Here is a 14,647-nt window from a genome sequence, read left to right as displayed (position 1 = left end):
AGTTGTGCTTCCATTTCCCCATTTTTGTCTCTGAGCATCTTGACCTTCATCCTTAAACAACTCTCCTTTGCTCTGAGTTAGCCAGTTAATCATCTTTGATCTTAATTTTACATTCCACCAATACTGTACTAGTGAAAAAGCAGCATGTACTTTCCAAACCTCTTCTGTTTCTTCTTGATTTCTGGAACAAATCTGATTCCTGGATTTAGTTCTCCATGTAGTTAATTAAATTTTTCACCTTTGGGTAAGAAATAATTTTGCTGAATGTTTTTTCCCTCAACTGAAGAAAATGGCAAGTTCAAAACCTATCTCCTTGTGACTATGTAACCGAAAGATATATGTGAGGGGTCTGGCTGCTAACCACTCAAAAGCCAGTATACAGGCCAGGTTGGTGGAAAGGAAAGTCTGTCTTATTTCAGATGCCAGCAACTGGCAGGGAGGGTGGTGGACATCTGTACAAGGGCCGACTCCACCCACCCCATGACAAGAAGAGGGTGAGAGCTTCTATAGACAGAGCTGGGGTGGGGGGATGTTATATGCGGAAACAGCACAGTCATCTCTAACAGGCATCTTCAAATAGGTCATCAGTGGTCTGATTAGCATCATCTTGGTTGTTTTCAGTTCAGTTCAGTTGCTCAGTCGAGTCCGACCCTTTGCGATCCCATGGGCTGCAGCATACCAGGCTTTCCTGTCCATCACCAACACCCAGAGCTTGTTCATACTCATGTCCATTGAGTCGGTGATACCATCCAAAACACCCATGGGTTGTTTTAGGTACAGTTAATCTTTTGTTCCCATTTCTTTCCGGTCAGTTCTCAGAACTGTGGGTGCTCTTGTCCTGCGTACAGTGTGGTCATCATGTAGTCACTGCTCCACCTGGTGTTCTGTATCTATAAGAAGCTCCAGGACATGGCTCAGAATATCATCATAACCCTTGAGAAAGAACTAAAGGTCCTTACTGTGCTTAATGACCACATTATTATTATTTAGTCTCCTCTGACTGTTTTCCTTTGTTTCCATGTTTCTCGCTTCTCCAATTAAACATATTCTTTGACTAAAGTTTTCCACAGGCAAAAGGCAGGCAGAAGACATGGTGAGGGGCAAGGATCATAGAGTCCTCTAGTTTCAACCACAGCCCTAGGGCCCCCTCGGGACTTGGAAGGGGCTGGAGCAAGGAGAGGCTCTGAAGAACACGCTTCATTAACTTCATGATTCACCCACCTCTGCTCAGAGCTGATGTAATTACCAACTGCAGAGCTATTGAATTCTTGTAGGTGGTGATTCTTAAACCACTGAAACCTAAGGTTAGTGCCTCTGGGGTGGCACTCAGAGTTCAAAGCCAGACTCAAAGTCTATGAACTGAGGCTCTGTTGAAAGTGGAGCTTTGGTGCAGCTGAGTCTTGCCAGCAGACCAGCCTAAGAACACTGGAAACACAGAAAAATGTCTTCCTCCTTTAACATCAAAGACTCTGTGAACAGATCTCTTTTCCTTGTCATCGAATGCTTCCCAATCTGCGCATGCTAACCAAGGTGCCTGCAGTCTGCAGGCATTGTCTGAGGCCTTGCCAGCCCAGGATTGGAGAGAGGCCTGTGCCTGTGTATAAGCTCTGTATCTCCCCTCTCTATAACTTAATAGATGCTCAGCTAATATTTATTGAATGGCTGAGTGGCACTGTACTAAATGTTGAAGAGAAATTGTCTTAAATATAAAGAAATGTTTCTGAGAACATCATTTAGCTAATATTTTTGTTTTAAAAGCATTTGTTTCTGGCAATTAGCAAGGCAAGATTTGATTTGCAAAAACAAGCAGCTTATCACCAACAAATATGTCACAACGAACACTGCAAGTCTCTATCTCTAAGGATACACAAGACAAACCACAAAGTACCTACATGTGGCTTCTTAATAAGTCTTAATCAAACCCAACTGAGTAGACAGGATATTCATATGGTTTATCATTGGCAGTTTTTTCATTAAAATCACACAGCAATATCAGAGGAAGAAAATTTGCAATTAAATACAGCAGCACCATCCATATGACATAAAGAACAAGATGAGGGGCCAAAAGATTTCTTTGGCTTAAAATAACAGACAGCTTAATTAGTCTTTCACTTTTTGAAGGAGAGTCCTCTTGGGCTGATCTTCAAAGATGATGTGGAGACCAGGACAACTCAACTGTTCTGCACAGCAGTTAGAACTGAGAACTGATAATTTTGGATAATGTTGCTCTTTGAGTCCCTTCTTGTTACTTTTTGTGAACCTACTGTAGGCTTTTACATTTTTGTTGCTACATGGCTCACATAAAACGTCTTAGAGGGACAACAGTATATACTACACTGATAAGTTAATTCCAATGACATGTAGAAGCTCTACCTTTTTATCCCCTTCTATGCATTTTGTTTTTGATGTCAATTTACCTCTCTCTATATTGTGTATCCACTAACAACATATTTTTCTCTATAGCTATTTTAATACTTTCTTTAGACTAAAACTAACTGGTTAGCACACCACCATATTTCAGCGTTAGACTGTGTGGAATTGGGTTCAGCACTTACATTTACAAGTCTGTTGCATATTTCTACTTCTTTCATATAAAAATCAGCATTCTTTATTTAGTCTGAAGAATTCCCCTCAGCAAACTTGTAAGACAAAGCTAATGTTGGCTAATGTTGCTTGTTTTTTTTTTTCCCCCCCATGAGTTCATCTTGTTAGGAAGGAGTGTGTGAATATGGACCAAGTTTACATCCTTTTCTAAATAAGAGTGACCTGGAGCACTTGTGAGCATGCCCTCATTTGCCTCTAAGACAGGTGAGAGAGAAGGTCAGCTCACTCATCTTGCATTTCCTTTGAGGAAGATGGCATTTGAGGGCCAATCCTCTAAAAGCATTTGGCATGGAGCTTGCTAAATTAACAGCACAGCAAAAAGTTAATTTATTCAGAATATTTCATTTTGAGCAATTTTCACATGACACAATTACAGGTCACCACTACTCTATTGAAATACAGGCAATTAGAATATCTGAGGCTTCATCGCACATTTGATACAGCATCACCAGAAAGTCACTGGGGATGTTCCCAGGGCACTGAGTTCAACATCATCATACCCAGCATCCCCTTTCTTCCCCTGGAGCAGCCAGAGGCTCTCTTCTCCTTCCCCAGGATCAGCAGCCTCTCTGGAGAAGTTCAGACAAGAGCCTGAAATAGAAAAGAGAAGTTTGATTAGAACTGAGACACGAGGATGGGACAGAACCCTCTGGTGGAAGGGAGTCAAGCAAGTGCTTATGACAAAGCATCCCTGGGACCCAGGTGTGGGGAGGGAGGCTCAGGCTATTTCACATGAGTCCCAGTGAGGATGGATCCCAGCTGTCCTCTCAGATGCAGTTCATGTGGTCTCCTGGGCCTCCATGCATGTGGAAATCCTGCATCACAGGAGACCTGTGCTCAGGAGCTCTGGGAGACCTGCTTCCAGGCAACACAATACCAACGAGATGCCCAGCAATGGTAAGAATCATAAAAAGGAATTTAAATTGTTCTCCTTTCACAGGCGATAGATGCAAATTCACAATAAGAGGGAGATTGGAAACAGGAAAAATCTGAATTCGTCACTCACAACCCAAGTCTGCTCTTAGTTGACTTGACTCCTGTTTCCAAATGTCCACAAGTAGTATCATAGGTGCAGCCACAGATATCTCCTCCCCAGGAACTACACAGGCCCTCAGATGGAGAAATACTCTTTTCTAGACAATGAGTGTCTTCTTGCAGCTACTGAAATATCAGTTTGTCACACAGTCAAAGACTTTGGCATAGTTAATAAAGTAGAAATAGATGTTTCTCTGGAACTCCCTTGCTTTTTTGATGGTTCAGCGAATTTTGGCAATTTGATCTCTGGTTTCTTTTCCTTTTCTAAGTCCAGCTTGAACATCTAGAATTTCATGGTTCATGTCCTGTTGAAGCCTGGCTTGCAGAATTTTGAGCATTACTTTGCTAGCGTGTGAGATGAGTGCAATTGTGCAGTAGTTTGAACAATCTTTGTCATTGCCTTTCTTAGTGATTGGAATGAAAAACTGACCTTTTTCAGTTCTGTGGCCACTGCTAAGTTTTCCAAATTTGCTAGCGTATTGAGTGAAGCACTTTCACAGCATCATCTTTTAGGATTTGAAAGAACTCAACTTATATTCCATCACCTCCACTAGCTTTGTTCGTAGTGATGCTTCCTAAGGCCCACTTGACTTCACATTCCAGGATATCTGGCTCTAGGTGAGTGATCACACTTTCATGATTATTTAGGTCATGAAGATTTTTTTGTATAGTTCTGTGTATTCTTGCCACCTCTTCTTAATATCTTCTGCTTCTGTTAGGTCCATAATATTTCTGTCCTTTATTGTAGCCATCTTTGCCTGAAACATTCCCTTGGTATCTGTAATTGTCTTGACAAGATCTCTAGTCTTTCCCATTCTATTGTTTCCCTGTTTCTTTGCATTGATCAGTGAGGAAGGCTTTCTTATCTCTCCTTGCTATTCTTTGGAACTCTGTATTCAAATGGATATATCTTTCTTTTCTCCTTTTGTTTCACTTCTCTTCTTTTCTCACATATTTTTAAGGCCTCCTCAGATAGCCATTTCGCCTTTTTGCATTTTTTTTTCCTTGGGGATGGTCTTGATCCCTGCCTCCTGTACAATGTCACGAACCTCCATCCATAATTCATCAGGCACTCTGCCTATCAGACTTAATCCCTGAATTTATTTCTCACATCCACTGTATAATCATAAGGAATTTGATTTAGGGCATACCTGAATGGTCTAATAGTTTTCTCTACTTTCTTCAATTTAAGTCTGAATTTGGCAATAAGGAGTTCATGATCTGAGCCACAGTCAGCTCCTCATCTTGTTTTTGCTGACTGTATACAGCGTCTCCATCTTTGGCTGAAAAGAATATAATCAATCTGATTTTGGTACTGACCATCTGATGATGTCCACATGTAGAGTCCTCTCTTGTGTTCTTGGAAGAGGGTGTTTGTTATGACCAGTGCGTTCTCTTGGCAAAACTCTATTAGCCTTTGCCTTGCCTCATTTTGTACTCCATGGCAAAATTTGGCTGTTACTCCAGGTATCTCTTGACTTCCTACTTTTGCATTCTAGTCCCTTATAATGAAAAGGACATCTTTTTAGGTGATAGTTCTAAAAGGTCATGAGACAAAGAGGACACTAATAGATGGAGAAATATACCATGTTCATGGATAGGAAAAATCAATATAGTGAACATGAGTATACTACCAGAAGCAATTTACAAATTCAATGCAATCCCTATCAAGCTACCAGCCACATTTTTCACAGAACTAGAACAAATAATTTCAAGATTTGTATGGAAATACAAAAAACATCAAATAGCCAAAGCAATCTTGAGAAAGAAGAATGGAACTGGAGGAATCAACTTGCCTGACTTCAGGCTCTACTACAAAGCCACAGTCATCAAGACAGTATGGTACTGGCACACAGACAGACATATAGATCAATGTAACAAAATAGAAAGACCAGAGATAAATCCACACATATATGGACACCTTATCTTTGACAAAGGAGGCAAGAATATACAATGGAGTAAAGACAATCTCTTTAACAAGTGGTGCTGGGAAAACTGGTCAACCACTTGTAAAAGAATGAAACTAGATCACTTTCTAACACCGCACACAAAGATAAACTCAAAATGGATTAAAGATCTAAATGTAAGATCAGAAACTATAAAACTCCTAGAGGAGAACATAGGCAAAACCCTCTCTCACATAAATCACAGCAGGATCCTCTATGATCCACCTCCCAGAATTCTGGAAATAAAAGCAAAAATAAACAAATGGGATCTAATTAAAATTAAAAGCTTCTGCACAACAAAGGAAAATATAAGTAAGGTGAAAAGACAGCCTTCTGAATGGGAGAAAATAATAGCAAATGAAGCAACTGACAAACAACTAATCTCAAAAATATACAAGCAACTTCTGAAGCTCAATTCCAGAAAAATAAACTACCCAATCAAAAAAGGGGCCAAAGAACTAAATAGACATTTCTCCAAAGAAGACATACAGATGTCTAACAAACACATGAAAAGATGCTCAGCATCACTCACTATTAGAGAAATGCAAATCAAAACCACAATGAGGTACCACTTCACACCAGTCAGAATGGCTGTGATCCAAAAATCTGCAAGCAATAAATGCTGGAGAGGGTGTGGAGAAAAGGGAACCCTCCTACACTGTTGGTGGGAATGCAAACTAGTACAGCCACTATGGAGAACAGTGTGGAGATTCCTTAAAACATTGCAAATAGAACTACCTTAGGACCCAGTAATCCCACTGCTGGGCATACACACTGAGGAAACCAGAATTGAAAGAGACACATGTACCCCAATGTTCATCGCAGCACTGTTTATAATAGCCAGGACATGGAAACAACCTAGATGTCCATCAGCAGATGAATGGATAAGAAAGCTGTGGTACATACACACAATGGAGTATTACTCAGCCGTTAAAAAGAATTCATTTGAATCAGTTCTGTTGAGATGGATGAAACTGGAGCCGATTATACAGAGTGAAGTAAGCCAGAAAGAAAAACACCAATACAGTATACTAACACATATATATGGAATTTAGAAAGATGGCAATGACGACCCTGTATTTAAGACAGGAAAAAAGACACAGATGTGTATAGTGGACTTTTGGACTCAGAGGGAGAGGGAGAGGGTGGGATGATTTGGGAGAATGGCATTCTAACATGTATACTATCATGTAAGAATTGAATCGCCAGTCTATGTCTGACTCAGGGTGCAGCATGCTTGGGGCTGGTGCATGGGGATGACCCAGAGAGATGTTGTGGGGAGGGAGGTGGGAGGGGGGTTCATGTTTGGGAACGCATGTAAGAATTAAAGATTTTAAAATTAAAAAAATAAAAAAATAAAAAAAATAAAAGGTCATGAGAGTCTTCTTAGAACGGCAACTTCAGCTTCTTCAGCATTACTGATTTGGCATGCTGCTACTGCTGCTAAGTCACTTCATTCGTGTCCTACTCTGTGCGACCCCATAGACGGCAGCCCACTAGGCTCCCCCATCCCTGGGATTCTCTAGGCAAGAATACTGGAGTGGGTTGCCATTTCCTTCTCCAATGCATGACAGTGAAAAGTCAAAGTGAAGTCGCTCAGTTTAGACTGCAGCCTACCAGGCTCCTCCGTCCATGGGATTTTCCAGGCAAGAGTACTGGAGTGGGGTGCCATCCGGCATAGACCTGGATTATTGTGATATTGAATGCTTTGCCTTCAGGTATGCAACAATGCAAAGATATTATTAAAACACTTGTTCCACCTTTGAATTTGGTCCAGTTCAGTTCAGTCACTCAGTCATGCCTGAGTCTCTGTGACCCCATGGACTGCAACACACCAGGCTTCCCTGTCTGTCACCAACTCCCAGAGCTTGCTCAAATTCATATCCATCAAGTTGGTGATACCATCCAGCCATCTCATCCTCTGTCATCTCCTTCCCCTCTGCCTTCAATCTTTCCCAGCATCAGGGTCTTTTCTAAGGAGTCAGTTCTTTGCATCAGTTGGCCAAGGTATTGGAGCTCAGTCCTACCAATGACTATTCAGGTCATTCAGCTCTACTTCAGCTCAGTCCTACCAATGAATATTCAAGATTGATTTCCTTTAAATTGACTGGGTTGATCTACTTGCCATCCAAGGGTCTCTGAAGAGTCTTCTCCAACACTACAGTTCAAAAGCATCAATTCTTCAGCACTTAGCTTTCTTTTAAATATGCTCAATTAATCGATAAGTGTCTCTTTCAGCCATGACACAATGCTTGCCAGATCTTAATTCCTTGACCAGGGTTGAACCTAGGCCCTAGCAGTGAAAGTGCAGAATCCTAACCTCTGGACCACCAGGAAATTCCCTAATCTATAATTCTTCATGCAAGTATATCACATATAAAGTGATAAGTTTATGTCACATTATGGAGACATAAATGCCAAAAGCAGAGTGATTCCTCACTCCTTGCAAGGAGTCTGACAGCATTAAATATGGCATATGGTCAAGATGATGCTACCAAATGTATGAGATTACTTATATTTTGAATCTCTAAGGAGGCTGGGCATTGAGGAGCACAAATTCACTATTTCCAGATAGAAATATTGCAGGAAAACAACTGACCCCACTCACCTGTCTGAGAGGATCTCACCCCATTGTCCTTCTCTGGGGGCAATTCCTCCTCGCTCCCCTGAGAGGCAGGGGGAGTTCCAGGCACTGGTACTTCTTCAACATCATCGTAATTTTCAGCAGGGACATCAGTCCTCTGATCTGGGGGTTCCAAGAGCAGACAAGGGAGTGTATGAAACCGCAATAAGTGGGTTGATCTGGGGAATACATAAGATACCTTCTGACCCACAGTTTCTGAATAGAGACACCAGTCACTCCTTGTTTCAAAAGACTTTTTTCTCTAAGATCATGTTTCATTTTGATGTGTCCATAAGCCAAAACATAATTTTACATAATTAATATTTTCTGGTGGAAACTACATATCTCAAAGCAATGCCCACCTTTGAGCATTGCTAAAGGACTTTGACAAATTGTGCTTTACAGATGTTATTTTTTTAAAGCCATTGTGTGCCTGTGGTGATTCTGGACCCAGAGAGACCAGCGCCGACATGAGACATCACAGAACAGCCAGAGAAGGAGAAGGACGAACCCCATCTGGACACAAGGGATGCCTCTGGCTCGTCAAAGGAAAACCATTCCCCTTAAATCTCCTCTGAGGGAAACTCTCCTCCCCAAAGCCCAGCCGAGGCAGGTCCATCTCTATTTCCTGGAGTAGATCTGGAGTCACTGTTGTCCTCACCATCTCTGGTGTAATACGGCAGTTTAGTCCATGAGAAATCTGACGGGAAGCCTCGTGTGGAGACAAATATCACACAACACACAGAATGCCCCTCCCCACACCCATGGGACCTGTGTTAAGGCTGATAAGGGACAGGCCTGGCTCCTGCAGTGTAGACAGAGGCTGGTAGATCATGGGGCTCTGGGAGGCCATCCTGCCTCTCTGGAGGAGCCGTCTCTGTGAGCCTGGGGCACACATGGGGTCTGCAGATACTGAGAAGATGTGCACAGCCAGGGGGTGGTGACAACCAGAGATCCCAGGAGGACAGACAGAGGCACTCACCTGGGCTGCCCAGACCTTCCTTCTGTGTCAGAAGGTAATCGAGCTCCTCATACACAGCTTTAGCAAGAGCATCTTCTTAGCTAGATAAGGCTGAGAGATCAGCCAGCAGGTCAGAGAAGCTTCCCCAGATACCCCGATCCAGCCAGCCCACCTTCATCTCCCTGGTGCTCACATGGGGGCTGCCAGGACCTCAGCATCGTCTCCTACCCCATGCACCATGTCAGCACATTCTCCCCTTGTCTGACCCTGATTACAGCTCAGCGCCAACTTTGTCTGGTCTCACAGGCAAGGCCACGGCTCATGAGAGTTCACACCCCAGTCCTAAGCACATGGAGTCTGCAACTCAGAACAGTACCTGGCCCAGGTTCCCCTCCTCACATCTGCCCCATCTCCTGCCTGCACACACTCTCCCTGGTCCCCAGTTCCCCCTCCAGCCCACCTCTGCGCTCTGCTCTCCATCTGAGCAGCTGAGTTACCAGGATGACAAGGACCAGGAAGAGAAGGGCTCCCAGGATGAGGCACAGGACCCCAGGCAGGGAGAAGATGCCACGGAGAGAATTTGAGGTTGTTCTTGTCCCTAAGGAGAACAGGAAAAAGAGCTGGAGATAGTCTTGGGCACAGAAAAATCTCCTGTGTCAGCATTTGCAGGAGCTCGGGATAATGGCGTCTCAGTCTCAGACAGTGTCAGGGCTCCCCCGGGTCTCATCCTGAGACAAGCCAACTCCACTCTGGCCAGTGTGGCCCCGAGGCAGAGCTGGGGATTGTCAGGGAGCTGCCCTGCCGAGACAGCCTCTGAGGACCCAGCTCATCCCCTCTCCTTGGGCTTCAGGAGACAGAGCATCAAACAGTCCAGGGACCTGCACCTCACTGATGAGGAGCAACACTTAAGGGCAGGTGGGAGTTCCTTAGATTCTACAACATGGGAACCAGACTTCCTTGGACCCCGGGCAGGAGAACATTTGACCCCGGACATCAAGGCAGGGGATTGCCCCAGTGTAATGCCCTGGCTATCCCCCAGAGCCACGGTTCCTCAGACTCTTTCCTCTTCTGAGCTGTCAGAGAGCCCACAGAACAGGTCCCCAGTATTTGAGTATTCTCTCCTGCCCATGGATGGATCATAGTACCTGCTGTAGTCGTGGGCAAATTTGTCATTACACCTAGCGAGAAAAACAGTAGTGTGGGGAAGAAGAATTGGCCAGAATGCAGGGCAAACCATTTTCCCCTCCAGAGCCTGAAATCACCCCTCAGTCTCCACAACATCAGTGTCCAGTCCTCCCAGCTCCCCTGTCCTAGATCAGAGCCTCAGCACCCAGAATGTCTGAACACAAATTCCGCACCATGCCCGGCCCAGCCCACTGCCCCCGTGCTGCCCCAGCTCACCCAGGGTGGACCCCAAGCCCCTCACTCACCAGAGCACCTTACACCAGCATCCTCCTCGTGCTTGCAGTCGCTCTGCCCCCAGGGCTCCGTAGCACAATCCCACAGGGAGGATTCCTGGCCCCCCACCAGGGCTCCATAGCACAATCCCACAGGGAGGATTCCTGGCCCCCCACATCGCACCTTGTCCAGCCAGATGCTCCCATTTCCAGGGCCAAATGTCGCAGCCCGCACGGCTTCCAGGGCGCGGCCACAGCCCAGCTGCTGACACACCACCTCGGCCTCTGCCAGGCTCCAGGAGTCATCGCACACGGTGCCCCAGGAGCCACTGTGCCAGACCTCCTCCCACCCTGAGCACTCGATGTCTCCTCCCCTGAGCCGGAGCTTCTCTCTGTCTGAAAAGGCAGCAGCCCCTCCTGTGACTGCCCTGGTGGGAGGAAGGAGCCCCCTGGGAGGCACAGGGGAGGAGGCAGGGCTGATGTACCTGAGCAGGGGGCAGCAGCTGGACAGCTCTTGGGTCTTCTTCCTGCAAACAATGGGGAAACACTGGATCAGAAGTCACTGAGGGTGTTCCTGTCCCCACATAAGATTATCTAAGGTCTGACTCAGTACAAATGGCACATGAAAACACAGGCTCATTATCTCCTGGGCTGAAACATTCACTGCATCTGATCACCAGCTGAAATTACTTTAAATATTTACTTGCTTATCAGTCTTCACACCCTCAGCAAATATAAACACAGACATCTGCAAATGTACACACACTCCTCTGAATGAAAGTTCCATTAGAAGAAGGACCTTGAATATCTTATATGTGCCATGTTTCTGCTATTAGGACAGTGTCTGCACATTCTACGCACTCATTCAACAAATATCTATGGAAAACCATTTCTAAATACCTAGATAGAGGCTTGATAAATATTTATTAAATGAATGAATAGACTAACAAAATTCAGTGAAATAAAATTTCTTTTTTAAAATTCATACTAATCAGTGAATTATTAAACCAAATATAAATTAATGGTAACAGTCTAGGATAATAGTTCACATTAAAAATAATCAGTCCAGAAACAGAGAGTCAATTTATATTCAAAATCTCATGTACATAATTTTAATGGAAAATTATTAGATAGATTATAAACTGCTCTTACCTACTATTCAGTGTGACACTGGGCAGGTGAAGACTACTGTTGTAAAAAGAAATTCTCTTTTTTAAATTTATTTTTAATTGGGAGATAATTGCTCCACAATGTAGTGTTGGTTATGTGTGTGTGTGTGTTAGTCGCTCAGTCATGTCCAACTCTTTGTGACCCTATGGACTGTAGCTCACCAGGCTCCTCTATCCACAGGATTTTCCAGACAAACATACTGGAGCGGGTTGCCATTCACTTCTCCACTGGATCTTTCCAGGGATCAATCCCAGGTCTCCTGCACTGCAGGCAGTTTCTTTGCTGTGTGAGCCACCAGAAAAGCCCATAGTGTTAGTTAGGAATCTCTTAAAAAGGAAGTATACAGGAAAGACCTAGTAGAATTCTGAGAATATATAGGGACACATATATGTACACACTGAGTAAGCCAGAAATTTTTGCAATAATTAATAAAAGCCTACTGAGAAAAATTTGTATTGAGAAGATGCAGAAATAATAAACAAAAGACTGAAAATATATATATAAAAGAATTGAAGCTGACAGAAATAAATATAAATTCAAAAAAACAGAAGGGTAAATAGTATCTGTCATAAAGTATCAACATTTCTATATTCTTTCCAGATCATCCTATCAAAACTCCTACCCACTCTATGCAGAGAACCTCTGAGAAAATGATGGCAGGACCTCTGTGAGCAGGTTGCTCATTTTCATGGTCAAAGACTTTACCACCTCTCAATTCACAGGGTTTAATTATAGGAAAAACATCATCAATAAAATGTCTCATAGTTTCATGCCTCTTTGGCCTTCAAATGAAAAAGACAAAGAGATGAGCAAAGAGAGACAAGGAAGGGAGTGAGCCTCTGCTTTTGAAGTATCTGATCCCACATTCTCTTAGATATGGGTTTCAGGCAACATCCAGCATACCATTCAAGGTGTACCTGAATGCGGGGTGTGTGTGTGTATGTGGAGGGGGAGGGAACGAGAAAGAGAAACAGAGAGAGAAATGTTGAAGGAACAAGGTGCTATGGTTTGACTATTTGTCACTCTCGCCAACATTTATTTATTTCATTCAGAATTTATTGCTGAAATCGCAATTCCCAATGTAACAGTATTTAGTGGTGGAGCCTTTTCAAACTCTTCCAAAAACAGAAGAAAAGAACACTTCCAAATTCATTTTCTGAAGCCAGCATTAGTCTGATACCAAAGCCAGATAAGGACACCATGAGAAAAGAAAGTTACGGGCTAATAGTCTGATAAATACTGGTGCAAAAATCAGCAACAAAATATTAGAAAACTGAATCTGACAATACACTAAAAGAATCATATATCATGATCAAATGATATTTGTTCCAAGGATACAAGGATAGTTCAACAACACAAATTATTCAATGAGATACACCAAATAAAAAAATGAAGGTAAAAATCATATCCTCAAAGGATGCAGAAAAAGTGTTTCACAAATTCAACATCCACTTACAGTAAAAACTCTTTTACAAAGTAGGTATAGAAGGGTTGCATCTCAACATAATTAAGGCCATATGAAAAATTCTGAAAGAGATGGGAATACCAGACCACCTAACCTGCCTCTTGAGAAATCTGTATGCAGGCCAGCAAGCAACAGTTAGAACTGGACATGGAACAACAGACTGGTTCCAAATAGGAAAAGGAGTACGTCAAGGCTGTATATTGTCACCCTGCTTATTTAACTTATATGCAGAGTACATCACAAGAAACGCTAGGCTGGAAGAAGCACAAGCTTGAATCAAGATTGCTGAGAGAAATATCAATAACCTCAGATACGCAGATGACACCACCCTTATGGCAGAAAGTGAAGAGGAACTAAAAAGCCTCTTGATGAAAGTAAAAGGGGAGAGTGAAAAATTTGGCTTAAAGCTCAACAGTCAGAAAATGAAGATCATGGCATCTGGTCCCATCACTTCATGGGAAATAGATGAAGAAACAGTGGAAACAGTGTCAGACTTTATTTTTGGGGGCTCCAAAATCACTGCAGATGGTGATTGCAGTCATGAAATTAAAAGACGCTTACTCCTTGGAAGAAAAGTTATGACCAACCTAGATAGTATATTCAAAAGCAGAGACATTACTTTGCCGACTAAGGTCTGTCTAGTCAAGGCTATGGTTTTTCCAGTAGTCATGTATGGATGTGAGAGTTGGACTATGAAAAAGGCTGAGCATCAAAGAATTGATGCTTTTGAACTGTGGTGTTGGAGAAGACTCTTGAGAGTCCCCTGGACTGCAAGGAGATCCAACCAGTCCATTCTGAAGGAGATCAACCCTGGGATTTCTTTGGAAGGAATGATGCTAAAGCTGAAACTCCAGTACTTTGGCCACCTCATGCAAAGAGTTGACTCACTGGAGAAGACTCTGATGCTGGGAGGGATTGAGGGCAGGAGGAGAAGGGGACGACAGAGGATGAGATGGCTGGATGGCATCACGGACTCGATGGACGCGAGTCTGAGTGAACTCCGGGAGTTGGTGATGGACAGGGAGGCCTGGCGTGCTGCGATTCATGGGGTCACAAAGAGTCGGACATGACTGAGCGACTGAACTGAACTGAACTGAACATCATATTTGACTGTAAAAAACCAAAAGCTTTTCCTCTGAAATCAGACACAAGACAAAAATGTCTACTCTCACCACTTTTATTCAACTTACTTTTGGTAGTCCCATCCAGATCCATCAGGCAATAAAAAGAAAATCAGGATATCCAAATCTGAAAGGAAGAGGCAAAATTGACATTATTTGCAGATAGAAAAGTGAAAGTGGTAGTCACTCAGTCGTGTCTGACTCTTTACAACCACGAGGACTGCAGCCTGCCAGGCTCCTCTGTCCACTGGGATTCTCCAGGCAAGAATACTGGAGTCGGTTGCCATTCATTCCTCCAGGGGATCTTCCTGACCGAGGGACTGAA

At 43.4% G+C, this 14,647-nt stretch overlaps 1 pseudogene; it reads right to left on the bottom strand.

Annotated features, from left to right (window-relative positions):
• Nucleotides 1–2,907: 2,907 nt before the first annotated feature.
• LOC138437846 (antigen WC1.1-like) overlaps nucleotides 2,908–14,647 on the bottom strand; it is a 71,371-nt pseudogene continuing 59,631 nt past the window's right edge.

This window comes from Ovis canadensis, chromosome 3, assembly GCF_042477335.2.
Source record: "Ovis canadensis isolate MfBH-ARS-UI-01 breed Bighorn chromosome 3, ARS-UI_OviCan_v2, whole genome shotgun sequence".
Classification (NCBI taxonomy): domain Eukaryota; kingdom Metazoa; phylum Chordata; class Mammalia; order Artiodactyla; family Bovidae; genus Ovis; species Ovis canadensis.
The sequence above is the reverse complement of the archived record's forward strand: the minus strand, read 5'-3'. Positions and strand labels throughout refer to the sequence as shown.